The following is a 27,962-nucleotide window of genomic DNA, read 5'->3' as shown; positions in this document are numbered from 1 at the left end:
ATAATAATGCCCACTCACATCACAAATAGTTCATAACCCACCTACTCTCAGCAGCCAGAAGCATCATAGCCAGACACTGGAGAGACCTGTCACGAGTAAGCATGGACCATTGGTATCATATAGTATGGGAAGCAGCATTATTAGAAAAACTAACCAATAATCTGAAACTAACATGGGGACAAATAGAAGAAGACGCCTTCACCCCGGTATGGTTCCCCTTTATCACATACAAAGTCCAACAAGACAACAACAATAATCTGCCGACAGCATACGAATCAATCTGGCTAACCTGATCCTCACAACAAATGAAACTGATCTGTAGAAAATGCAACTTGAAAAAGGAGACAATGCACGTATTTTTGTAAACTAGGAAATCTTTAATAAAAATAAATAATAAATAAATAAAAAGAAGGCATTTTCCTAGGTGCCAGAAATCCCCAGGTGCCAGGACAGGTTATTTATGTACACAACAACTGTGGCCCGTGTTCTGCTAGCCCCAAAATGGAAAGTGAACAAGGTCTCAACTAAAAGAGGATTGGCAACTTAAGTTGACAGAATATGCGCAACTGGCAGATGGAACATATAAAATAAGAGGGCAAGAAGAACATACATTTAAAGAAGATTGGAAAATGTTTATCGAGCATATGGAAAATAACTGTGTACAGCTGAAAACACTGGCAGCTTTAAGATAAATTAAACAGAGTAAATAATTCTTGATGGATGTAACCAGTGCTTTTATTCTGGGGGGGGGGGGAACGCAGGGGTACGTATACTCCTAAACATTTTGTGAATCTAAGTTTGGCCTCATTGAGGGGCAGTATTTCAATATGAGTAGGAAAATGAGAGTACCCCCTAAACATTTTTTTAGAAAAAAAGCACTGGATGTAATAGTGGAAAACCGACTGGAATGGTTATTGTAAAATATGCAGGGATGTAAGATATGCAAAATGAACCATGGAAAGAGAAAAAGGGAAGCCATTGGATATTTTAAAGTACGTAAAATGTTTATCTGAAATTGTAAAATAGAAAAATTAATAATAATTATATCTATAAAAAAGAAGGTGTTTTCTGCATGTGCTCTGGGGGGAAGTGATGGGCAGGTGGGACTCGTCCACCTGGGAAGGTAGCCCATCTAGGAGAAGAAAATTCTGATCCTAAAGCTCCACTGCCTTGCAGGACATCTTCAGGAGAAGAAAAGGCTAAGGAAGAAACCCTAAACAAATCCAGAGTGGCGTCCCCAAGAGGGTTGGATGGTGCCTCGTATGCCTCCTTCCAGCACCTCCTGCAGCCAAGCTGGTGCCAAACGTATAGCTCTGCTCGTCTTTGGACCACATCAGTGAGCCCGAGAGGAGGGTCCTGTTGTCTGGGCAGCCTAGGACCCTCATACACACTGCCCAGCCTTGCTCCCTCAGGGAGGTCACTTTGGTGCTACCAACACAGCAGTTTGACTTCACCCTTGAGACAGACTAATGCATGGGTAAGCGAAATAAGGCCCGGGGGCCAGATGCGGCCCAATCGCCTTCTAAATCCCGTGTACAGTCCAGGAATCAGCGTGTTTTTACATGAGTAGAATGTGCCCTTTTATTTAAAATGCATCTCTGGGTTATTTGTGGGGCATAGGAATTCATTCATTTTTTTCCCTTCAAAATAACGGCCCCCCACAAGGTCTGAGGGACAGTGGACCGGCCCCCTGCTGAAAAAGTTTGCTGACCCCTGGACTAATGCCAACAACCAGTCCCCTCCATCCCCGATGGACCGAGAGCCAGTGTGGTATAGCGGTTAGAGGGCGGATCTAGGACCTGTGGTGATCCAGGTCCAAATTCCTGGCCAGCCCTAGAGTTTGCTCACAGGGTGGCATTGGGCCTGTTCCCAGCCCTCATTATAGCCTACCTCACAGGTGAGGACAAAACGGGCAAGAAACGCCATGTATGCTGTGTCAAATGCCTCAGAAGAAAGACAAGATGCAAATGGAAAGTGTCATAATAAGGTCTCTGTTACGTCCTTTTACAGAGAAGGGAATGAGGAGGAATGAGAGCTGTTTCCCCAGAGAAGAGGGATTTGAACCCAAGATTACCAAATTCAAGTCCAGCAATAAAACCCACTTGACAACATTGGCTGCATTAAAAGAATCACCCTGGAGGCTGTTCCCTGTCCTTATGTAGGGCAAATTGGTTATACAGTGGTGCCTCGGGTTAAGTACTTAATTCGTCCCAGAGGTCCGTTCTTAACCTGAAACTGTTCTTAACCTGAAGCACCACTTTAGCTAATGGGGCCTCCTGCTGCCGCCGCGCCGCCAGAGCACAATTTCTGTTCTCATCCTGAAGCAAAGTTCTTAACCTGAAGCACTATTTCTGGGTTAGCGGAGTCTGTAACCTGAAGCGTATGTAACCTGAAGCATATGTAACCTGAGGTACCACTGAATGGCTATTAACTAAACACACACACACCCCTTTTAAGCCTGTTCATGGAATACCGCAGGGGTGGGAAGCCTCAGACTCTTCCTGATGGTTCTTGCCTAGCTAGAATGTGCCCTTTAACTCTGATCATGCCTCTCAGTTGTCTGGGTGGAGGGTACAGAGGCATGTCTGTAGAAACTAGCCTACTGAACAAAGGCCAAATTCATTGCTCCACCCACTCCTGCCTCTGGCTCCACCCACCAGGGGCATGCGGCCTCCACAAACTTGTGTGAAAGGGAAGGCGGCCCTCAGGTTGAGACTGGTTCCTCATCCCTGGAATGCAAAGCTGTCAGGAGCAGAAGTATAGGGGTTTGTTACTAGAATACAGTGGTACCTTGGGTTACCTACGCTTCAGGTTACATACGCTTCAGGTTACAGACTCCGCTAAGCCAGAAATATTACCTCAGGTTAAGAACTTTTCCTCAGGAAGAGAACAGAAATCGTGCTCCGGCGGCGCGGCAGCAGCAGGAGGCCCCATTAGCTAGAGTGGTGCTTCAGGTTAAGAACAGTTTCAGGTTAAGAACAGACCTCCGGAATGAATTAAGTTCTTAACCCGAGGTACCACTGTACTGTAAAGGTTTGAGATGCTGCTTGTCTTTCTACGCTCCGACTTTGCCGAGCTGCAGAGGATTGGTGCCTCAGGTTCTCCCTGAGCTGCTGCAAACCATCTCACTCGGAACGCCATTATGGCGTAGCATTTCGAGTGTTGGACTAAGTCCTGGGAGACCAGAGTTCAAATCCTCACTCAGCCACCAAGCCTAACCAACCTCACAGGGTGGTCGTGTAGGTGAAATGGAGAGGGGAGAGAACCATATTTGCCACCGCGAGATCCTTGAGGGGGGAAAAGGTGGGGTGTAAATTTAATAATACTGAATTCATTCCTTCTCAAACACACACACACACACACACACACACACACACACACAGAGAGAGAGAGAGAGAGAGGCTTACGAATATAAAGGAAACTCCCCATTTTCACAGGGTGAGCGGTCGCGTGTGAGCCCATTTCACACTCATTCTGCCCTGTTCCACCCTGCCCCGGCCCCTTCTGCCGTTGAAAACAGTGTAACTGGTCGTGCATCAATTGGCCACACGCAAAATAGTCATAAGAGAGAGAAAGTGCTTAGGGCTGAATGAGACTGATTTCCTTTCTGTCCTGCTGCTCAAGAGAGGGGGAAAGAAATAAAGAGTATACAGTGGTGCCTCGGGTTACATACGCTTCAGGTTACATACGCTTCAGGTTACAGACTCCGCTTACCCAGAAATATTACCTTGGGTTAAGAACTTTGCTTCAGGATGAGAACAGAAATCGTGCTCCGGTGGCGCGGCGGCAGCAGGAGGCCCCATTAGCTAAAGTGGTGCTTCAGGTTAAGAACAGTTTCAGGTTAAGAACAGACCTCCGGAATGAATTAAGTACTTAAGCCGAGGTACCACTGTACTTGGTCTCTGGCAATAAAATATCTGAACTAAAAAAGACTGTATGTAGTCTTGGGCAGTGCTATTTTTCTAGAAAGCGAAGTGCCGGAACTTCACCCTGAACTCCTCCCTTGTTCTCTCATAATGGCAATGGCGCCCACCAAGGAGGTGCCAGAACTGAGTTCTGGTGAGTTCCGGCTGAATAAAAAGCCCTGGATTTGAATTATAAACTGCATACTGCCCCCCCCCAACATTTCTCGAATGAAAATAGAGACATCCCATTACATAATGATAATTTATAGCCCTCCCACATCATATTGGGTAGCCCCAGCCACTCTGGGCAACTATCAACATATATAAAAACATAATAAAACATTAAACATTAAAAAAAAACCCTTCCCTATACAGGATTGCCTTCAGACAGCTCAGGGGTCAGATAACCCCGTACCCTCCAACATTCCTCCAATGGAAATAGGGACGTCATAATGAAAAGCTGGACATTCTGGGATCAAATCAGAAACCGGGACAGCTTCTCTAAGTCAGGGACGTCCCTGGAAAATAGGGACACATGTAGGGTCTGAAACTGAGAATTGTGTGTCTTTCCCTCTGATTTCCTACCCTGCCCCCATTTTTATGCATGGCTACCGCATGCCAGGTTTATTAGTGTTGGGGCGCTCAAAGAGGCCACACAGAGATAGAGAGAGCAATGTGTCTCTATCCATGCACATTGCACAGCCAGAGATCTCCTCCACCGCAGGGACCTGCTGTTCTCAACATGTCAAGAGCCGCTTGCTGTGTCCTTGAAAGCAGCGGCTGCAGATGCAGACCCAGGGTGTGTCAACAGGGTCTGGCTGCCCAGCCTTTTGTTCTGGCTACCCAGCACCACCTGATCCCATACCTCCGGCAGGGTCCCTTTCCATGGGCCGTGAAAGCACCCAATTCTTGCCTTTGTCAGTCCTTCGTGTCAGCCAAAGCCCCCGATATTCCTAGCACTAAAACCTCATTTGCCTCTCTCTCTCCCTCTAGGCTCTCTAGGTGATGGTGGTCCTCAGTTGCTACCCCCATTCATCCCATCCTGGTCCCCAGCTAAATATTCAGGCGAAGCAGAAATATCAGGGTACTTGAAAGGAGGGAGGGAAAAGCAGGAAGCGGACCCAAGCAGGTGAGCAATATGAATGGATAAAATTGTAGTAGATAGATCAGTAAGGGAGCAGGCAGGCAGGCAGAAGATGCATGTGGCTGGGCAGATGAAGTGTTTGTGGATCATGAAATTGGGAGACGGGCATCTGTTGCATGAATGTGTTGATATCAACCCTCCTGCCCCAGGTGTCTCCTGCCATACTGACCTGTACGGGCCCTAAACAGCCAATAGCTTGACACCAAGCCTCTCAAACTTGACACCAAGCCTTTCACCCTCCAGATGTTGTTGGACTACAACTCCCATCATCCCCTGGTCATGCTTGCTGGGGATGATGGGAGTTGTAGTTCATCGACGCTTAGCAGCCCAGAGGTTTCCCCACAACCTTGACCTTAGCTTGCCACCACCAGATTTTTAGAACTCGAGTGTGGGCAATTGTTTTGTCGACTCTTTTTAAAAGCATCCATAGTTAATCCGTAGTGCAGCAGCGTCAGATAAGAACTGCAGTGAAAGTTTTGAACAGAGGGCCGTCCTCACCCTTTGCCTTCCCTCTCCCAGGAAAAGCTGGGAGCGAGGGCAGAAAAACAAGGCAGTACCTAGATTAGGAACAGAATAGGGAGCTCTTCCCCCTAGAGTTAGCCCAACTGTCGATGGTACCCTGGAATCATCACATCTCAGATGCCTAGACTGTAAAACTGAAAAGTCAGAATTGCAAAATTGCTGAATTAGTGCAATAAGAGACCAGAGTAGGAATAATAATAATAATACAGGTGTGTACTAAGGGAATGGGACGGGGGTGGCGCTGTGGTCTAAACTATAGAGCCTAGGGCTTGCTGATCGGAAGGTCGGCGGTTCGAATCCCTGCAACGGGGTGAGCTCCCATTGTTTGGTCCCAGCTCCTGCCAACCTAGAAGTTTGAAAGCACGCCAAAAAGTGCAAGTAGATAAATAGGTACTGCTCCACCAGTTGCGGCTTAGTCATGCTGGCCACATGACCCAAAAAAACTGTCTGCGGACAAACGTCGGCTCCCTCAGCCAGTAAAGCGAGATGAGCGCCGCAACCCTAGAGTCGTTCGTGACTGGACTTAACTGTCGGGTGTCCTTTACCCTTTTTTTTTGTAATAAGGGGATGTGAAGGAGAATTGTGACAACCTGACAACACTGCCTCTATATACTCTCCAAAACTGCAGAAATGAAAACCAGGACACTTTATTTTTGCACCAAAACATCACTGTCATGTGTTATAAAAGCCTTGTTACACGCCACCCCAATCCCCATGAAGATTGAAGGGGTTCTAGGCATGCTTTACCCAGGGTCTGTGTTTCCTTTGGAAATGGGGCAAAGTGGAGACTGGGGTATCCTTTGGATATGTGGTTTATTTGCACATATACAACTTGACTCTAGCTGGAGAGTGTTCAGAACATTCCCATTTCCAGATCTCTGGCTTCTCCCATAGGCTCAGCAGGCTTTGGTCTCAGAACAGAGAAATCAACCATGCTCTCTGTCTCTTTGTTACAGCCCACCCCAGTCAGCCCACATGGCGCTCTTCACTACACTTCCTCTGCCTTCTCCAGGGTGTCAGGCAATCATTTGCTTTTCTCAGTCCTGCCTGGAGGGATTGAACCCAGAGCCTTCTGCATTCAAAGTGTGTGCTCTCTACTGGGCTAAGCCCTTCTTTACAAATTGTAAACTGCCCTGATGGCAAACCACCCTTAAATCAAATTTATTTAGGGAGGTGCATGTATGTTTAAAACAAACAAGCAAACAAAAATGTCTTTGGACACTCAGCTGATCCGTTCCTGGGAGCATTCCTGTGCTTGTATTCCAAATAGCTCCCCAGCTCTGTGAAACAGACATTCTGACTTCTGGAGAGTGTCAAAAATAACCAGCGACTTGACCACATCTGGGCATTTCGCAGTCCCAGCCCAAACTGGAAACTTCGTTTTCTGAAACTGGGGCTTAGCTTAGTGAGCTACCAAATTAAGCATGATGTCCGTCGCTTAGATTTCGACCCTAAGTGCAAGCTTTTTCTTTCCAAAATAATCAGTACAGGGCCTGGGACCCAGACTGGGACACCCCCCACCCCGTGCCCCCAAATCCACATAGGGACCTCCATGCCTGCAATCACATGCGTGGGGAGACTCTAATTGCAGAAAATGTGAGCCCCACAATCCAGCTTTGGGACCACAGTGTGTGTGTGTGTGTGTGTGTGTGTGTGTGTGTGTGTGTGTGTCTAAAATGTTACACCACCACCCCATGCCAGAATCCTAATTCTGATCAGATACCTGACGATGGCTGCAGAGACAGATTTAGGGGAGCAAGACCAGTTCGGGCACACTGGGTGTCAAGTCTCAGGGGCACCACAGGGGATGCCACAACTATGTTGTAGAATGGAAGGTGGGGGGCACCAAAATTTGGCATCATCCAAGGCACCCCTGATATTTGAGACCCCTGGTGGCTGCTTGTAGTCTGAGCCTCTGGCTTTCCTGTACAGGTGCAGAAAGGAATAAGGTTGTGCAGCAACAGCCCCTGTGATTGGCAGCCACTAAGGGCTGCCTTTGCCTTGCCAACATGTATTTCTGACTCTAGTTCAAACAAACCACTGATCTCAAGTCAATATGGAAAAGGGTGAGTACAGCTACCCAGCAGTCTTGCCCCGAGGATCTTGCACCTAGGCGGGCAAGCACACTTTTAAGTATTTTATTCTTAAGCGTTAATGTTTGCTGCACCTAATCTGAGGATCTTTTGCACTTTGTTTAAAGAATTGCCCTCTACTTTAGAATCACAGAATTGTAGAGTTGGAAGGGACCCCATCTACTCCAACCCTCTGCAATGAAGAAATTGAAAACCCATGACCTTGGTGCAGCGTTCAAAACTCCCATTGTTCTAGGCACATTTTGCAACAGGGAATCTCATTAGCATGAGCAGTTTCTGAGCTCTGGGGGCAGTACTGTGCCTAAGATTTCAGATTAAAACTGCAGAGTAGAAGGAAAGGAGGACCTTTTTCTGCCTCCCCACTTCCAGCCACTCTCTGAAGACTGAAGAGACCCTCTTAAGAATATTAGGGGGGTAAGCAGGGGAAGGACTAGACCATGTGAAAAAGTTTTAGCTGCAGTTCATTCATTTTCAGCTTCGTATTCTAGTTATAAAATCTCGGTCACACGCAGTCTGTAGTCCGCTGGCAGCAGGAGTTCAATATGGGTATGTCTTTGAGTTAACATCTTACATCAAAAACTTGACAGTACCTAACTATCGAAGGCTTTTCACCAAGGCCAGACTGAATGTCTTCCCCTCTGCAGTGCTGGATGGTAGGTTGAGAGGAGTTCCCTACCAGGACAGACTTTGCTTGTGTGCTCAAGACATCGATTCCATAAATCATATTTTGTTACATTGTGCGAAGTATGAGCAGGCCAGGGCTGAACTGATACTACCCTTGCTGGTGCCTTTCCCGGGAAAGTCAGAGGCTCACTATGTCAGGTTCCTACTGGAAGACCGAACAAAAGCTAGAACGTTGGCAGTGGCAAAGTTTTTATTGGTGGTTGCAAGAACAAATGAGCCCTATATTCCAAACAAAGTGCTTGATTAACCTGGAGGTAGGCTGTATGAACTCTGTATTGATTTGTAATGTTTTGTTGGGTCTCTGGACCGTAATAAAGATAAGAAGAAGTTATTAAAAAGCGCACCTAGACATTCTATTGTTGCGCCCATAACCTAGGTTTAGGTGCCCTTTAGCTCCTAGCTTTCATATCTCAGTTTCTAACACTGCCTTGGCGTTATCAGCACCACACTCTAACCAGATGAGCTGATGTTTTTATTAACTTTGCTCAAGAGCATCAGAGGAGAGCCAAGAGATTGACTCCATCACTTTATATATCTATTCTTGACCATTATTATTATCAATCTCCCACCCCACTCTCCACCAGCACATCCCGGGTGTGGGGTGATTATAGCAATGTAAATTTCAGAATTTTAAAACAGATGACAGTCGCAGGAATAGGGTGGGCCCTGAAAACACACATCGCAGGTGTCATAGGCCAGGGTAAAGGGGTGTGTCTTCAATGTTCACCGATGGTGAAGAAGCCAGATGCAACCTCGGCCAGGAGGGAATTCCAGAAGTCAGGGGCTGCCACAGAGAATGCCGTCTCCTGGGCCACCACCAAACCTCTAAGGGAGATTTCCACCTCTTTCCATATGAACCTACCTGGACACTGAGATCAACTTCTGAGGCCCACCTTCATGTGCCTTCTCTCTGAGAGGTCCGGAGGGTGGCAGTGGCAGTGGCTCCCTGTCTGTGGAATGCTCTCCCCAGGGGAGTTCACCTGGCACCTTCATTACCAGGGCTGTCTTAAGCATACACGGAGCCAGGGTGCAAAGATCTGCCCCCCCCCCCGGTTTCCCAGTCCTAGGTGCGCAGGAGGGCAGAGTCGGCCAGCCACCTCAGCATCTCGCTGGCTCGGTTGCCCCCAAACACGTGCCGCAGAGCCACCTGCAGCAGAAGAGCCCGCTGCGGTGCTCCGACTGACAGGTGGGCGGGCTCTTCCCCAGACTCAACTCTCGGGCCCCAGACTCTCAGCCTGGCAACCCTGAGAGCTCGGCACCCGGGTGCGTGCCCCACACCCCTAGAGCCTATAGGTAAGACAGCCCTGTTCATTACATACCTTTAGGCGCCAGTCAAAAACATTCCTTTTTAGCCAGGCCTTTGGTTGACCTGGTTGACATCCTTTTTTATTGGGGTTATTATTGGGTTATTGTTCTTATTCTGATTTTATATATTGTGATCTTTTCTGTGAACTGCCCTGAGACCTCTGGGTATAGGGCGGTATAAAGGTAAAGGGACCCCTGACCATTAGGTCCAGTCGTGGCCAACTCTGGGGTTGCGGCGCTCATCTCGCTTTATTGGCCGAGGGAGCCGGCGTACAGCTTCCAGGTCATGTGGCCAGCATGACAAAGCCGCTTCTGGCAAACCAGAGCAACGCACGGAAATGCCATTTACTTTCCCGCAGGAGCGGTACCTATTAAGCTACTTGCACTTGTCGTGCTTTCGAACTGCTAAGTTGGCAGGAGCAGGGACCGAGCAATGGGAGCTCACCCCGTCGTGGGGATTCAAACCGCCAACCTTCTGATCAGCAAGTCCTAGGCTCTGTGGTTTAACCCACAGCGCCACCTGCGTCCCCCATAGGGCGGTATTGAATTTATATAGGGCGGTATATAAATTCAATAAACAAACAAACTACCAAGAGGACCCCCCCCCCTTTCTGCTGGGAGGGGCTGTAAGGAATGAAGAGGTCTTTCCAATATTGGGGCCTAAGCCATGTACAGCTTTAAAACTAGCATGAGCACCTTGAAATGCTCCTGGAAACAAACCGGCAGCCAATTACAGGAAGCTCACAGCCATATTCATCAACAGGTGCGTCACAGCATTGTGCAGACCCAACACTGGGCTTATGCCATGTGGCCTTCTGCAAGCTTTCAGTGCAAGGCTCCAGTAAGGAGACAAACCAGCTTGTCCCCACGAATGAGACGCCCAGTGCGTGCGACATGCTTGTGTCACACACACACACACACACACACACGCTTTATGATGTGTGCATGTCGTGCATGCACAAGTGTGCACATGTTGCTGCAGAATATTGAGGGGACACAGCCCCCCTCCTTGAAAATTTGGGGGGCCCTCGGCCCCCTCATCAGCAAGTGAAAGATCTGTCCTTCCCCAGCAGGGTGTAAAAGGAAGAGAGGGACAGAGAAAAGGGAATGTCAGGAAAAGCAAGAAAAAGGAGTAGGCTCATATGTGCTTTCGGTTCTGGCCTTCTCCACCGCTGGTTTGGGCCCAGCTCATAGCGGCCATTGCAACAAAACCAAGCAGAAAGGTTGGACACCCTTGCTCTGAAGTCACTACCACATCTGCGCACTGAAGACTCGGCATACAGAGAACAGCACATTGTGTCATATTCCCCAACCCAGACTACAGTGTTACATGGATACCATAGCATGCAGATGCCAAAACACATTACACAACCCTTTAGCGTGCAGGACATAGGGGGCTTCCAGACAGTCGCTGTTTTCGGGTTGGATTCAATCACATGCAGGCCAATTCAGGCTGGGCAATTGAAGCTGAATCGGAGTTTTTGTGCAATGAAAGTGCTTCCTACACACACACCCCGGGGGTGGTGGTTTTTTTTACCGCAATAGGAAAAGCGATGAGGAAACGCACTGCAAAGTTCGGGGTAACATTTGCTTGGCGCGACATCAGCTTAAGCTCCGCTCACAAACGAATGCTCAATAAATCACCGACCTCGTCTAACCTGCCTGCTAACATTGTGCATACAAATCAGTATGAATGCTCAATAAAGAGGTCGTTTGGAAGCGGCCAAAGGCACAGGATCCCACACTGGGTTTCACAAATAAGAAATTCACTCAGTTTACAAAGCACATGTAAAGGGTAGAAAGTATTTTGAATACGGCTCCTTCGCAGCTTTGACAATAGCACTTCCTTCGTACACTGAGGTTTCTTTCTCCCCCTTGATGGCTTCAGACTCGCGGCCAAGTTTAAAATGTTTGCTTCTTGCCTCTGGGCAAAGTTTTCAACCTCAGATGCCAGGAGGGAGCAATGCATAATGCACACACAGTATCCCTGGCTTGGTTTTAACTTCTCTTTGAACCACTGTTTACATGTTGTGTATTTATAGTCCGGCTGTAAAACTGGTTCTGTTGCTCACTTCTCGCTCGCTGCTGCCTATTTTTTATGCTGCAGTTTGTTGCTTTATGGTTTCCTGTTTTATCGTTTTACGATGTGAGCTGCCCGAAGTATCAGGTGACCCATATAAATGACTTATATAGTTATTTTAAATTAGCATACATTTGGAAGAATTGACAGGGCAGACCAAGGGAATTTTTCTGCCCAAGGCAGAAATAAAAAAAATGGCATCTGCTATAAATTTTAAAAATCTTGATTTCTTCTTCTTCTTCTTCTTTGGCGATCTAAGGCTGCAACGCTAACAGTGCCTATTCAGAAGTAAGTCCTGTTGAGTTCAGCAGGGGTTAATTCCAGGTAAGTGGGGGTCGGAACTGCAACTCACTGCACCTCTTGGCAGGGCGAAGCCAGCAGAATTAGTATGTGAAAAGCAAAGCAAGGGTCAGAAAGTCCTTTGCACGCACCATGTATTTAGGAAAGGCCTATATACACGCATCGCAAGAGAATATGCCTCACAGCGACATGCAGTGAACACAAATCCGCCAGACACACAGGGGCACAACGGTCAGGGCATATGCTGCACACATGACTGCACACATGACAATTCGTACCAAACATAGGAAGAGGCTTCCCAAGCACAGGGCTGGCAAAGGACCGTCCCTGCAAAGTCCCGTTTGGCCAATCCCTAGCTTCACCGGCCCCACACCTGGTGTCAGTTGTAGGGCAGGTGGGTGTGACTTGCCCAAAACGGTGTCTCAGGCCAAATGGATAGGGCTGGAGGGCTGGATTAGGCTCATGGGCTTGGAGGTTCATCCCTGCACCCCCCCCCCGGTCTAGAAGGAACATGTGAGTCATTGATAACGTCATGTGCACAAGCAACAATTCCCAGCCAGGGACACAAACCCTGATTGACCAGAGTTCTCTTAGAGGAAACTATACCCCTACTGGAGTAGCTCTGTTCAGCCTGGGCCAAGTATCAATTAGCAGATGTTGCAAGCATGTTCAGCATCTTTGTTTATTGGCTTGTGTTTTTTTTGTTCTTGCTTTTATCCTGAATTTTGTGCTTTTGTGCTGTGTTTTTAATGTTGTGAACCACCCTGAGATATGCGGGTGGAGAACATACATATTTAATAAACAAGAAAATCTCAATCACCCGCATCTTTGAAGGGAGAAGTGCGAATTTTTCAATGATGGCTGTGTTTCATTTTGCACATGGTTTCAGAAAGTGCAAATCCCGAAAGTTCGCCATTCAATGCGAACGGAATCAAATTTTTCCTCCATTCCTAGAGATCAAGCTCCCCAACAGTTTCTCTTTGCTTGTTGGAGTCTGAAACAGCCATCGGGGAAGGCCTGGGAATTGGATCGGGACCACGGCACTAGGGGAGGGGCTTAACCGTATCCTCATGCTGTTCTGCCAAGTTGAAAACAAGCTCTATTTTCTCTATGTGAAAAGCACCTTTGGTCAGACAAGAGAGGAGGCAACCTGTATGTTTTCACCTCCAGGGCAAATAGCAGCTTCGGGGGTGGATTTTAATTGGGAAAACGGCACTGGGTAAACAGTAGGAACAACCCACACCTAGTACTGTGGTCCTGTCCAAATTTAGACCCCCATATTCTCAAGAAGCTTCCCCCCCCCTTTTTTTTAAAGGAGATCCTGATTACAGATCTCTTGCATAACATCTAGTCTGGCTATTCCGGGGGCAATCTGAGGGATTTAACCAAGTTCTGAGCTATACAGAAATTTTGAGTTCGGAGGCTGTGTTGCTTGAAGCACGTTATTGTAAAAGAGCAAGAAAGCAAAATAAAAGGCACAGTAAAATTAAGAATATTGATGAATCAGTGTTGATGAATGTGCAATATAGCCCCATAAGCGACAGATGGAAATCACAAATCAAATCAGCAGAGAGCTTAGTTAATCAAGCAAGTTTGCATTTGTTCCTATTTGAAACAATGCACTTAAGACAAACCTCTTGGGATAAGATGAAAGCAATTTGAAAATACAAATGCAAAAGGAACATTACAAGAATGGGATTCATTCATCTGAAAGTCACTATGTTTTCGGACTGATAAACGTCGCATACCAGACAAATAGCAGCTAACAGAACCTGATAGCATATAGATGAAAAAATATCCATTACAACTCAGTTTAACACAGAGTAATAATGCATAGCTCACTGAGTAGGAGCAACACAAATGCAAAAGTACAGCTACAGACAACAGCAGGCAACGCATTCAAAATACTTTATGATATGCCATAGTCCAAATCAGAAAGCAAAGGGATACAAAATGGACCAAAAATTTGATGGAGCTAAGCGCACATGAGCAGGAGTGCAGTACAGAATCAGAAAAACATCAGGGTTATAAATAAAAGGAGAGGAAAGACACAACCTCATGTAAAATTTGTCCGGTCCCCTGAAAGATAGGGTATTTCAGAGTTCCTGTTTCAAAATTTATTGTTTAATTTTTCCAAACAGAAATCTTACATGCATGCACCATTAGCACTTCAGAATGGATAAAAACTCATTGCACCAAATAATCATGCCATTGTTGTTCATGGGGCTTCCCTCTCCCCCCCCCCCTTTGAGCTATATTTTTCTTAACTAATAAAGGAGGCTTCCCCCTGTACCTTGCAAACAGATACACACAAATGTCTTTAACTGCACAGCAAAGCAATGGAACCGCCACATTTTTAAGTCGCTCGTGTAATTTCAGATTGGAGAAGCCAGCCAAACAGCAACAACAGGACAAAAGAAATTATGCACATATGACTCCACATTATCCAACAGCGAATTCTACATCCTGAAACTGGTTTCTATCAACCTTTCGGTATCATTCTTGTGCTTGATCTTCACCCACCTTTGCGGGGGAGAAATCAAAAAATTTGGTTTTTGGTATACCTTCAAAGAGAAAAGTTATTGGATTGCGTCAAAATTTTGTGGCAGCCCTGCTATTGTTCATCTTGCCAGACTTTCCCTTCATCCACCTTTTGTATTCTAGGCTATCAAAATCATGCCTCCAGGCACTTCTATATGTTTTCTCCCCTTCCTACCACCACCAACAGCACCACCTGCCTTGCTGAGAATGTAAACGGGACCCTTTCTTACGAAAGGTCAAGGAGAACATCAGCTTACAGAATTCTCTGTCTCAATATGTCGTGGCAGCTGGGGTGTTGCCAGGTACTTAAAAAGAAGTCAGACACAAATTGGTTGGTGGGTAGACTTTGCAGGGTCATCCTGAGGATGAAATTGAGAGGAGGAGAAGCACACATGCCTCTTTGGGCTACTTGGAGGAAAGGTGGGATAAAAATGTAATTAATCAACCAATAAATCTGCCTGTAGATAAGGATGGGCAAATCGGTCAGTTTCGGTTTCTCTCCATTTCGAATTTTTCCAACCTTAAGTTTAGATCACAACATCAGTTTGTGGATTTGTTTAGGGGGAAATCCAAATTGTGAAAATTCACCAGCATTTTAGTGTAAATTCCTCCTTATGGGGGAAAATTGCATGCAAAAATGTGTCTCTTACACAATTTTTTGGCAAAGCACTTTTCCCTAATATAATGCATTTTGGTCTGTTATTTTCACTAATATATGCATTCATTTTCTTTACACTTTACCCTGGCGTTTTTGTATACGTTGGGCTGGAGACCACATTGCAAAATTTGGAGAACTGCAAATTGCGAAAGTTCATTGTGTTTCGCTTCATGTTTTGTTGGGGGAAGTTGGGGGAAGTACGTTCACCTTTAATGGGAACTGAATTGAATTCCTCCCCTGTCTTTACCTCTGGGCATGTTAAGAGTGTAGCTGTGGTCTCAGCTGCATTGCAGTTTGCAGTGAGCCGAGCCACTCTGAAAGCAAAGGGTTTATTTTGTTGCCTTTAAATGCTATGAAACAAATATATAATGTAAAAGATGTGGGGCTCAGGCTACCTTGGGCCACTCCTGAGCAACACCCCTGGTCAGTGATGGCCACTAGCTTAGATGGCTTCAAATGGGGATGAGTCAGATTTATGTAGGATAAGGCTACTAGCCACAATGGCTATAAGTACCCTTCAGGTTCAGAGGCAGCTTGTCACTGAATAACACTTGCTGGGAGCAAGAACAGGCTATTATTGTTTTCATGCCGTGCCTGCAGGCTTCCAAAGGGCATCTGGTTGGCGTTGGAAATTTAGAAGGCTAGCCTTATAAGCAAAGTTTATAAGCCCCATTGAAGTTTGTAGGACATACTTCTGAGTAGGCATGGTCAGAACTGCCCTGCTGCTGCTGGGGTACCAAATCATGGGGAATATCCCAGAATGCATTGGGCACACCCATCCAGGAACAGTCCACACCTGATATGCACCACCACAGCTTCTCCATGGCACACAATGCAATAAACTGACGAGATACGCAATAACGTCGAAACAACAGTCACACAAACACCCGCAAAATCCACAGGCTTTCTGCTGCATTGCTGACTGGGTCCATATTTTAGAATTTCAGGTTTCAATCAGGAAAAAAGCAAATAACTAGTCTTCAGGATGTATTTATTTGTCGTTATATTTCCGGCCCTGCCTCCACTACAATCAAGGCAGCAGTGATGGGTCTCCCAGCTGGTCTTTCATCTAGGTACAGGCTGGGCCCAGGCTGCTTAGCTTTGGACAGATTGGATCTACATCATGGACCCCCCCCCCCCGACCATCCTTGGAATTGCCCTTCTCTCCTTTTCTGCTGTCGCAAAGTTATCCTATATCACAGAAGCAGATTCAATAATGCAGAGCCTAGACTGCGTGCGCACATATCCAGAACTTAAGTCTGCATCTCGAAGGTCAGCTGGTCCTAGGACTTGACCTCTTTGAGGGGCAGAATGTGCACAGGAACACACATCCCTTTTTCTTTATATGTGTGTTCCTCACACACAAGCCTTTATTGATGCACTACAATGTCTGAAGGCAGAGACCATTTAGTGCATCAGTAATGGTGCCAAGGCAGAAACGCTGCTCAAGCTAAGAAGGAATGGGCCTCATCTGCACCTCCATGGGAGCCCCATTATCAGTACAAAATCAACAGGCACACCTCAAGGTTTGCCTCATGCACGCATTCAGAAATGTAGCACCCTCTTCCATTTAAGCCCCCGCCATGTTGCATGCGCTTGTTATGGCAGCTGCTCTGCACAAACCTATTGCAGATGTTATATAAACACACAGAGAGACTCTGGTACATGCCGCCAAAGCCAAAACTTACGCAAATTGCAGAGTTTTCTCACTGACTTACATGCCTGGGTTCCATCATGTACGAACATACCCACTGAGGTGATAACAAAATGCTCGCCCGTGTGACACACAAAGGCAACACACACACACACACACACGCCATTTTCGGAAAACACACAACATCCCTTTTATAAGTATACGTGGAAACACTCATCTGTCCCCACATACATCGTTTAAAAGGTCATTAGGATTTAACTTTTTGGGTTTCTCGTCTTCTTCCTTCAACCCCCACTTGAAACCCATAGGAGCTCTGGATTCAAGAGTTCAATCTCACAAAGGTACCTCAGAACCCCATACGGCCATTTTCCTCAGAACAGACAACCTCTTTCTTCACCCTCAGTTGGGAAGCCGGCCACCCGCTTCCCAACACTCGCACACACAAACTCAACTGTAGCAGTCGACACTAGCAAGGGTGAGGGTTGCTCCCAGACTGATAAACACACACACCCAAAATGGCTGCCCTCCCTGTCCCATTGCACAGTAATATGGAAGTAAAGGATCCTTTCAGACCTAAGATGAGGAGATTTGGGGAAGGAAAGAGCAGGGTTTGAATTACGGACCCAATCAGGAAAAGGTTTGACGGAGCAAAAGTAAGCATGGGGTAAGGGAATCACACAATAACAACATTTTGAGCAGAAACGAAGCGTGGGATTTGAGGTTATACAACAGTTCACTTCCTCAAACATATATCCCCCCACCCCAAGGATCTCGGGGGCAGCAATGTCTCCCCCAGTCCTAGTTCCTTGAATCAGTTTATCCACTGGATTGAGCTCCATTCTCGCCTTTGTCCCAAGAGTAGTTGCTTCTATACAATCCACAGTCCATTCCAAGGTGCTTCGATCCACAACATATTTGGATGTGTTCGAGTACCAACAAAAAATTCTACCACAAAACAGTTGCCTTCTCCCGGAAATTCTTTGGTAATTTTTTTGCCAATATTCCACTCCCTTGCCCAGATAACATAGATTGTTTTTATACACAGTAGTCATTGACGTAATTAACATAACCATAATTACCTGGAATCCTCTGGTTCTGAAAACTACAATCAGGCAGAACAGAGCAGAACTTGATGGTAAACAATCAGTGCCTGGCAATATCCGGGTCAGTACCAGTTGCTTGCTTAGTTAGTTAAGAACAAAGTGGGTTCGATCCATCTGCAACGAAAGAGAACATTTGTGAACTGGCGAGAGAAAGCGATATTCTCAAGGGCTGTCATCCTGCACATCGCTTAAATGCCATGAACCGATGGGATTTCACTGGGCTGCATCTCGAGACACTGCCCAAACCCAACCTGGGCTTCATGTTGGCTGGAAGAAAGAAAAGGGAAATTGTCCACACACCCAAGAAGGGACTCTATCAAGCTGTCTCGCAGTTCGGGAATCAATGGGCGTTTTGTGCTGCCTCTGTGCTAGGAAATGAGAAAAGCAGTTCGAGAACAACAGCTTCATCCCACTCTTGCCCCCAGACCTACCGCCCTCTTCCCCTGCCCCTCTTTGCCCTGGTACCAAGAGCCAAGTTCCTACCTCACATGGAAGCTTGCAGGTGTAATTTCCCCAAACCTTCCCTTTGTTCCCCACCTATCCAGTGAATCTCAGCAGAATATCCCCTTTGGGTATGTGACTACGACACACCCTTTGTCTAGGCAGTGCCCACCACATTGTGCCCACTTCCTTCTTCTCCCTTTCACCCAGTGGCCAGGCTACACTCCACCATCGAAACCTATTAGTTTTCACCCCTTCAGTTCCTTACCCTTGCATCGTGCCAGGCACCCCCTCAAATGCCCCTCTTTCCTCCGTGGCTACTTTTAGAAGATCTCGCCCCTGCCTTTGGTCCGTTGCCGTCCAGTTTACATGGCCTCCCAACGGTGAGTTTTTATGCCTCTCTTTCTGCAGCGCCTAATGCCCATATACCCACACGCTCTTGTTTTGGCGCTGAGAATGGCTTTTGGGCGGGCGTTGTACAGGAATAAATATCATTCCTGGGCACTGAGACGGGGGGTGGGTGGTTTGGAGGATAGGGATGCGCCAAGGGGGGGGGGGATGCAATGCTGCTGTGACATTTGTGCTAAGTTGTCGTGTCAGATTTGAACTTAATTCCCTCCAATGGATCGGGGGTGGGGGGTGGGAGAGAGCAAAAGAGAGAGAAGTCCCCAGCTATACGACCATGCGCCGTTGCTTGCAGAAATCATAGAGAAGGAGCCTGTCATAGCCGGTCAGGGCTACGGGGGATGGGGAGAGAGGGGGGAAATGGGACAGGCGGCGTAGAGAGAGGCGCGAGCTCCACCTTCAAGTCAAAGGCTGCAGGGGTGGAAAAAATGAGAAGCCAGGAATCTTTGCTCCCAGCCCCTTTCATCTTAGGCCATCAGCCTCTGAGCACCAAGTTCACACAGGCCCCGCTTACTCCAGCCAAATTACAGGGATGGATGGCTCCGTCTAGTTCCAGCCAGCGTCAACCTCACACGTGCTGTTTGTTCGTATTAAGCCTCTCCTCTCCCGTTCCCGCAATCTGTGAATTTTTTTAATCCATACGAAAATTCAGTATTATTGAAAATACATAAATAGATGCATATTTCGTCGCAAAATGTTTCTCGAAATGCATATATTGGCTCCCAACACACACATCTGCTAATGCAGTTGGTCCTAAAAATACACATTTTTATATGGTTTCTAAGTCAAAAACCGAATCACAAAATTTGGGGCAGGGCGAAAAAGCCAAAGGGTAACTGTTTTCCGATTCATGTACTAGCCCAGGAGCTGCAAATTAGGTCCGTTTGCTTAAAAATCTGGACTGAGCAACATTCTCCTCCGTCTTGAACTGCCACATAAGCCCCAGAGAATCCGCTCTCACTGAGAACCTAGGAGTCCTTGTTCGGCACTTCTCATAATCAAGTCTTCTAAAGCATGGGGGGGGGGGAATCTCAGACCTGAGGCATCCAGGCCTCTCTGTCTAGCCCTCAAGATGCTCGTTAAGCCACATCCCAGCCTTGCTTCACATCCTCCTTCGGTGTTTTTGCCTAGCTGGAATATGCCCTGAAGTTTGATCATGACTCTTGGTTGCCCGGATGAAGAATACAGAGGCCCGTGAGAGTGTGTGTAGAAATGAGCCTACTGCATAAAGGCAGACTAAAGAAACATTCAGTGTCATTCCCAGAGAAACCAGGAGTGCTGACTCCCAACCCTGTGTAATGACCAATTAGGTTATTTTAATGTACTATTAAAAAGCAGAGACATCACCTTGCCAACAAAGGTCCATATAGTTAAAGCTATGGTTTTCCCACTAGTGATGTATGGAAGTGAGAGCTGGACCATCAAGAAGGCTGATCGCCGAAGAATTGATGCTTTTGAATTATGGTGCTGGAGGAGGCTCTTGAGAGTCCCATGGACTGCAAGAAGATCAAACCTATCCATTCTTAAGGAAATCAGCCCTGAGTGCTCACTGGAAGGACAGATCCTGAAGCTGAGACTCCAATACTTTGGCCACCTCAAGAGAAGAGAAGACTCCCTGGAAAAGACCCTGATGTTGGGAAAGATGGAGGGCACAAGGAGAAGGGGATGGCAGAGGACAAGATGGTTGGACTATGTTCTCGAAGCTACCAGCATGAGTTTGACCAATCTGCGGGTGGCAGTGGAAGACAGGAGTGCCTGGCGTGCTCTGGTCCACGGGGTCACGAAGAGTCGGACACGACTAAACGACTAAACAACAACAATGTACTATGCCCTGATCTTCATTCAGACAACCAACAAGCTAGACCAGATTCCATTTCAGCCAGAGACCCAAGGGAAGATTTTGCTCCCGTCCTACTCTTCCATCCATAAATCTCAGTCCCAAATAAAAGCTGGGGACAGAAGGAACGAGTCCTTAGGGCCTTAGGAGAGCAGTGAAGGCTACTGGATTTGATTGAGAAGAGCCAGAGATCCGTGACTTAGCCTAAGGGAGACGACAGGCAGGTAAGCGCTGTGGGGTGGGGATTCAAGATGAAAGACAGAAATTGCGGGTCAAGCAGCAGCAACAGATCACAACTAATTAGCTTGAGCAAAAGGGAGGAAATGAATGGGAGGGGGAAAATCAGGTCAGGACTGAACACCTTGAGAAAGGAAAAGCAGTGCTAAATCAGACGTAATGTGTAGCATCCGAGTTCCATAAAATGATTTACCAGATGCCTCTGGGAAGCCTGTAACTAGGACCCTCCTCAGTGCTCCCTCTAGCAACTAGAAAGCAGTGGCAGATTGCCTCTGAAGATGCAGTATCTATGAGAACATAAGAGCAGTCCTGTTGGATCAGGCCGAAAGCCCATCTAGTCCAGCATCTTGTTCTTACAGCTACTAATAGTCAGAGCCATACTGTCTCCAACAGCGAAGATAGTACATACAGTACAGGGCCAACAGTGTGACGCGGCAGCTAAAAAAGCCAATGCAATTCTGGGCTGCATCAATAGGAGTATAGCATCTAGATCAAGGGAAGTAATAGTGCCACTGTATTCTGCTCTGGTCAGACCTCACCTGGAGTACTGTGTCCAGTTCTGGGCACCACAGTTCAAGAAGGACACTGACAAACTGGAACGTGTCCAGAGGAGGGCAACCAAAATGGTCAAAGGCCTGGAAACGATGCCTTACGAGGAACGGCTAAGGGAGCTGGGCATGTTTAGCCTGGAGAAGAGGAGGTTAAGGGGTGATATGATAGCCATGTTCAAATATATAAAAGGATGTCATATAGAGGAGGGAGAAAGGTTGTTTTCTGCTGCTCCAGAGAAGCGGACACGGAGCAATGGATCCAAACTACAAGAAAGAAGATTCCACCTAAACATTAGGAAGAACTTCCTGACAGTAAGAGCTGTTCGACGGTGGAATTTGCTGCCAAGGAGTGTGGTGGAGTCTCCTTCTTTGGAGGTCTTTAAGCAGAGGCTTGACAACCATATGTCAGGAGTGCTCTGATGGTGTTTCCTGCTTGGCAGGGGGTTGGACTCGATGGCCCTTGTGGTCTCTTCCAACTCTATGATTCTATGATTCTAGTAGCTATCATGGCTGGTAGCTTGGGTCTCCGGCTGCTGTTGGACTACAACTCCCATCATCCTTAGCCAGTGGGACCAGGGATGATGGGAATTGTAGTAAAAAATAACAGCTGTAAAACCTGGCCTACAGGAAAAGGGTTGGTCTGGGAAACAAGCCGAAGAAGAAGAAAAGAGTAGGCAATTAGGACAGGACTCTGGTAGGGATGCGGGTTAAACCACAGAGCCTAGGACTTGCCGATCCGAAGGTCGGCGGTTCGAATCCCCGTGACGGGGTGAGCTCCCGTTCCTCGGTCCCTGCTCCTGCCACAACCTAGCAGTTTAAAAGCATGTCAAAGTGCAAGTAGATGAATAGGTACCGCTCCAGCGAGAAGGTAAACAGCATTTCCGTGCGCTGCTCTGGTTCGCCAGAAGCGGCTTAGTCATGCTGGCCACATGACCTGGAAGCTGTACACCGGCTCCCTCAGTCAATAAAGCGAGATGAGCGCTGCAACCCCAGAGTCGGTCACGCCTGGACCTAATGGTCAGGGGCCCCTTTACCTTTACTGAATTCATATGTCTCAAACCAGTACATGAACCACAACACAGCTATCCTTCAAAACCTCCCTTTCTTGTAAATATCCAAGAAAAAGGCCTTAAAAATAACCCATCAATGGTTCTTGACTCCAGTCTGCTCCCCTATTTGTTGGGGAGAATGCAACGAAAGAGGGACTTATTGGTGCACGTGGTGGTCTTGCAAACATGTACACAAATTTTGGAAAGAGGTAATGAAGGAAGATTTTGGAATAATAGCTGTACCGTCAACTTTAACCTCCAAGCTGCGTCTTTTATCAGTTTTTGATTGGTCAAATATGGACTTCATATGGAAACAACTTATAATTTTTATAATAACAGCTGCTTGTTTGACAGTAGCACAGGACTGGAAGGAATCTTTAGGTTTTTTCTTTAGCTATTTGGTTCAATACAGTAATAGTTATTATTATTTCTGAGAAATTGACATAGTTAAGGCTATCTCATGGTGCCTTCATTTAGTGGCCTCCATTTAGTGGCCATGTGTTACTTATAATGACAGGCCAATTACAGGGATGGCAAACCCCAATGAAATATGGCTTTGTTTGCTGCTCATAACATTTGCTTTGCATTATTTCTGTATCAGGTCAGTTGTTGTTATAGCATATAATTCACTGTGTGCTTTATGAGATGATGTCTGTGAACCCTGTTGCTTTTGTACAACTGGTTCCCCCCTTCTTTTTTTTATTTTACTTCATATTTTAAACTGGATAGTGACTTTAATTTCATCATAAAATCTTAAAAAAATAAAATGAAAATTGTACTTCTCCGAATTTTGTGTTACACCTCCCTAACCAATTCGTACAAAAATGCATATATTAGGGGGAAGATGTGCACAAACGTGTGCATATTGGAGAAAATAACACAAAAATGTATTAGGGAAAATTGCAAACATTTGTAAATTAGTCAAAGCTTGGCACAAAAATGTGTGTATCGGGATAAATTTGCACTAAATTCTAATTGATTTTCATAAGGATTAAAAAATAATAATTGCAAATTCCTATGGAAATGTGAGGAACTGAAATCAAAACTGGATAAATGAGAAACAGAGAAAGTGAAGTTGACAAATTTATCCATCCCTAATCGGGAACAGCACGTAAGTAGCCCAAAACCAGCAATAATGGTAGTGATGGGTTAAGACCAAAGAACCTACAAGAGAGAAAAGGAGATGGTCCAAACATCAGGCATGGTCCAAACAGCCCAAGTGGGAGAGGAGACCTTGTAATTCTCATTAGCACTAGGTCAGAATTTAATGATGAACCCTGTGGGGACAAATGGAAAGAATATGCTTAAGAGCTACGGAAGGAATCACAAAGAAGCAATAATCTCCCTAAAACTGATCGGCGGTAAGGAAAGTGGGGGACATCATGGCATGTTATTTGGGAAGGAAGAGCACAAACAATGAAGACTTTTCATTTGCTGTATATTTGCTGTATATTGAAACAAAAAGAAAACTAGTAAGATGCAAATGATGGATGTTCTCAGCACAGTGTTTATTTATTACATTCAAATCCCCCACCTTCCCTGAAAGGTGTTCAAGACGGCTCCCCATTCCACCATTTTATCCTCAGAACAACCCTGTGAGAGGTAGGTTAAGCCAAGAGACAGTGGCTGGCCCAAGATCACCCAGCAGGCTTTATGCCTGACTAGGGATTTGAACCCAAGTCTCCCAGGTCCTAACCCAACAGCCTAACCACTATGCCACATTTGTTTTAAAACAGGATATTTGATATGATCACACAGTGGTACCTCGGGTTAAGAACTTAATTGGTTATGGAGGTCCATTCTTAACCTGAAACTGTTCTTAACCTGAGGTACCACTTTAGCTAATGGGGCCTCCCGCTGCCACTGCCACGTGATTTCTGTTCTCATCCTGAAGCATAGTTCTTAACCTGAGGTATTATTTCTGGGTTAGCGGAGTCTGTAACCTGTAGGTCTGTAACCTGAAGCGTCTGTAACCCAAGGTACCACTGTATATGATTTAAAGGTATACTGTAGCTAGGGAATTTAGGCAAATGATCCTTTTAAAACATGTATTTTAAAGTTTTGGTATGAAAAAATGATAATGATAATGAGCCACAGGACTGAACAGCTCTGAAGAGGGCTCATCAGAGCGGATGGTTTTGGGCAGCGGGAAACAACAGTGTCCTGGGGTCAGGACTGAGGAGCCCAAATGAGAGAATGCAGGCAGTTCTCACATCAGGACCAAGCAGAGAAGAGAGAAAGAGAGCATCCCGGGCATTTTGGCAGAGAACATCACTGCGAGGCTAAAACTGAGGGAGCCAAAAAAAAAAAAAAATTGGGGCTCTCTAGCAATCCGAAGGGACCTCATGGTGCACAGCATAACTGGAAGCATCTCTGTGAAGAGAAGGAAGAAGAGAAGAGAAGGCTGTCCACATGGCGGCCCGGGGAGTCGGAAGGGTGGGAGCGGGGGGCGAGCTAAGTACAAATTTCTGTTGCTGCGACACGCCGTCAATTAAAAATGCAAAGCAGATTGACTCATGTGTGAAGGGGGCCTGGGGGGAGCCAGGGACTGTCAGGCCCGATCTATCTGCCCGGCGACACACACGATTGTAGGGTGGGTGGGTGGAAGTGGCATGGGGAAAGGGGTGGGCGAGAGGATGCCTGGAGGGAACGGATTGCCGAGGAAGTCTGGAGCACAGAGTCCCTCGCGCTTCTGCTCCTTCTGCACGCACCGCCGCCACCCCCTTGAGAAATGCGAAAGCAAACCATCTCCAAATCTATCGGGGCCTGGACTCCCCGAGTCCCAGATATTTCTTTGGGTCCAGTTACGGGTTATGGAGACTTCAGGACGCCTTGCGGTGCTGCCTAGGCACCCATACTTGGCTCTGCAGAATATACCCCCCCCCCCGCCGATAAGCCTCAGCCTGCCCCCACGGTGAATTGGGGGAGCCGGCACATCCCCTGCCTTGACTCCCTGTCCTTCGCTGCTCTCCCTTGCCCCCTCCCCTCAGCTCCTTCGCTTCCGATTATCTCCTGCCACTGACAGGGCCCTGATTTCGTTAATTGCGACTTTAAGGTGGCTCTGTTCAAAGGCATGCTTTTACCCCGGCTAATGCATCTCAAGGCTGCCCCAGAAATAGCCGTTTGGACGGTGTGTGTGTGTGTGTGTATCTGTGTGTGTGGATTTGGTTAGCAGAAAATCCTCAGCCACATCCCTTGAGGCCAGAGATGGAGAGAGAAAGAAGGAGTTTTAACAGTAGCCAGTGATTTCCATAGGTCCAGGTTCAGAAATATGAAACAAGAGCCACGACTAGATAGGGAGGGGTGTCATACGGTGAGGGCCAGACAGGAAAAAGGAGGGCCACAAGGCTGAAAGGCAGCAAACAGGCCTCTTTGGGGAAATCTGGTGGAGAACGGAGCTGGAAACATTTCCTTGCGTTGCTTCCACACCGTCCCCCCCCTCCCCACGTCAAGGAACCTCCAAGCAGAGGCCAATGCGAGGTGGCACCCATTGCTTGCTGTCACAAGGCCTGAGCCCACCCCCCCAAACCAGATCCTTAGCACGTGTCACTTCGATGTGAGGCAGGGGCTGGGCTGGGGCGATCCAGCGCGGCGGAGCGAGCTGCCGCTGCCCTCCCCCAACCATCTCTCAGGGTCCTGGTTGGGGGGGTTGGGGTGCCAGGCCCGTCAAATCAAAGGGATTAGAAAATACATCTCTCCCCATCACCCACCCCCGAGGCTTTCTCTACCGTTCTGCTAGTGTGCCCCTCTCCTTCAGCCTTTGCCAACCCGGTGCCCTCTCCAGTTGAGTTGTAGCCCAAAACATCAGGAGGCCTGCAGTTTGGGAAAGGCTGCTCTAACTGGACTGCCATGGACTGGTCAAATCCCAAGCTTAGGGTCGTGGGACCCACCCCCAAGGCTGGCCCGATACATTTGGCAGCCTGAGGCACAGCAGCAAACAGTACCCGCCTATGCCAGTTAAGGCTCGCCACATTACTTTAGCACCTGAGGGAGAAAACCCCACACCTCTTGCCTTTGCAATAAGAATACATTCATAGTAAACAAATAATCAGGGCATCTAAAAGTCAGTTCCCCGAAGCAACTATCTTGGGGTGTTGCTAGGTCCTTGAAAGCCTCTCTGGGCAAAGGCACATATTTGCACAAGCTAATATAGACATATCGATGCAAATTTAGGCCAACCTTTTTGGGGAGGGAAGGAAATAACTTCTGCCGAATTATGGGGTGCTGTCACACTCCAGGGGTCCCCATCTGGCCCCAAACCAGCTTCTCACCAAAGGACGCAACGACACAGACAAGGTTTCTGGCGGAGCACTGTGCAAACTGACCAAGGTCAAACATAGGGAAGTTGTATAGGTCAGCCATACGTCTGGAATTTCCCAGACATATTTGGGATTCATCTTTTGGAAACAAGTGTCTGGGTAGAATTTCCTAAAATCGGTTAAAATGTCCAGGAAAACCCAGACGTATGACAACCCATGTCAGAAGTGTAGGTTTTTCAGCAAATTTCCTTTAAAAATAGCTTTAAAAAAATCTCAACAACTTTTGTGTCCAGATTTTTACTTTTTGAAATATGGCAACCCTAAACTAGGCTTGAGAGGCAAGGTCAAGAAACCATTGAAGGTCTATTTTTTGCCGAGTAATTCACAAAGTACAAGACAGTAAGGGTGGCAAAACTAGAGTCAGCTACAAGAAGCCGGAGGCCTGTTGTTTCAAGGCACTGGAAGGCTCAAGAAGAAGGCCTTAAATACTCCAGTTTCCTACACTGGGTCCTAACCACCAATGCTGGCAGTGAAGAGGTTATTAGGGCTTGCTTACTCACAAGTAGACCCCTTCCTTACAAGTAACCTGATGACTCTAGATCCCAATACACATACTGTGCTGTTGCTCTTTGGCTTGGACCTAAAGCTTCTGGAGGCCTCATTCTCAAGGCCTGGGGGGCGACTCCACCTACTCTTCTGACATTTCCAGAGCTTCTTCCTCGGGTATCAACACAGTCCTGCCTGCTCCTCTGGCTCCTCGACCTGCGGGGTTCATCCTACGAGGAAACCTACTCCATACCTGGCACCAGGTCAGGGCTAAAAAGGGCAGCAACCGGCCATGTGTTTTAAATGCACCATGCATAGGCAGTCCCCGTTACAGAGCTTCAGTGTTACAGTACTTTCCTATTTCTAAAATGGTGCAAATGTTTTCAGGAGCGGCTTTTTGATTGCTTAAGCTCTTGACGATAATATAAGACGAAGCATGCCTGACTAACTTCCTCGCATTTGCACATAAGGCCTTTTTCAGCTTTGCAATGGATTATGGGATATTGCTTCATTTGATATAAGTTGTTTATTGCGACTTTTTTTGTATTGGATCAGATTGCTGTGAGGCGTGTGGCAGTGGCGTAGCGTGGGGGGTGCAGGGGGGGCCGGCCGCACCGGGCGCAACATCTGGGGTTAGGGCAAATCCAC

At 47.0% G+C, this 27,962-nt stretch overlaps 1 protein-coding gene across 2 annotated transcripts in view; it reads right to left on the bottom strand.

Moving 5' to 3' along the window:
• Positions 1–27,635, bottom strand: part of LOC114582575 (paired box protein Pax-6-like) — a 48,398-nt gene extending 20,763 nt beyond the window's left edge. The window contains exons 1-2 of one of the 2 annotated variants that reach the window (XM_028703694.2): positions 27,384–27,635; positions 17,966–18,103 (exon numbers count right to left, since the gene is read on the bottom strand). The gene's annotated coding sequence lies outside the window, so the exon portion shown is untranslated. Of the gene's footprint in view, positions 1–17,965; positions 18,104–18,289; positions 18,439–27,383 lie in introns of those variants that run through there. The other variant, XM_077917401.1, reaches the window with a different exon arrangement.
• Between the last annotated feature and the right edge of the window lie 327 nt (positions 27,636–27,962).

This window comes from Podarcis muralis, chromosome 13, assembly GCF_964188315.1.
Source record: "Podarcis muralis chromosome 13, rPodMur119.hap1.1, whole genome shotgun sequence".
NCBI lineage: Eukaryota > Metazoa > Chordata > Lepidosauria > Squamata > Lacertidae > Podarcis > Podarcis muralis.
The sequence above is the reverse complement of the archived record's forward strand: the minus strand, read 5'-3'. Positions and strand labels throughout refer to the sequence as shown.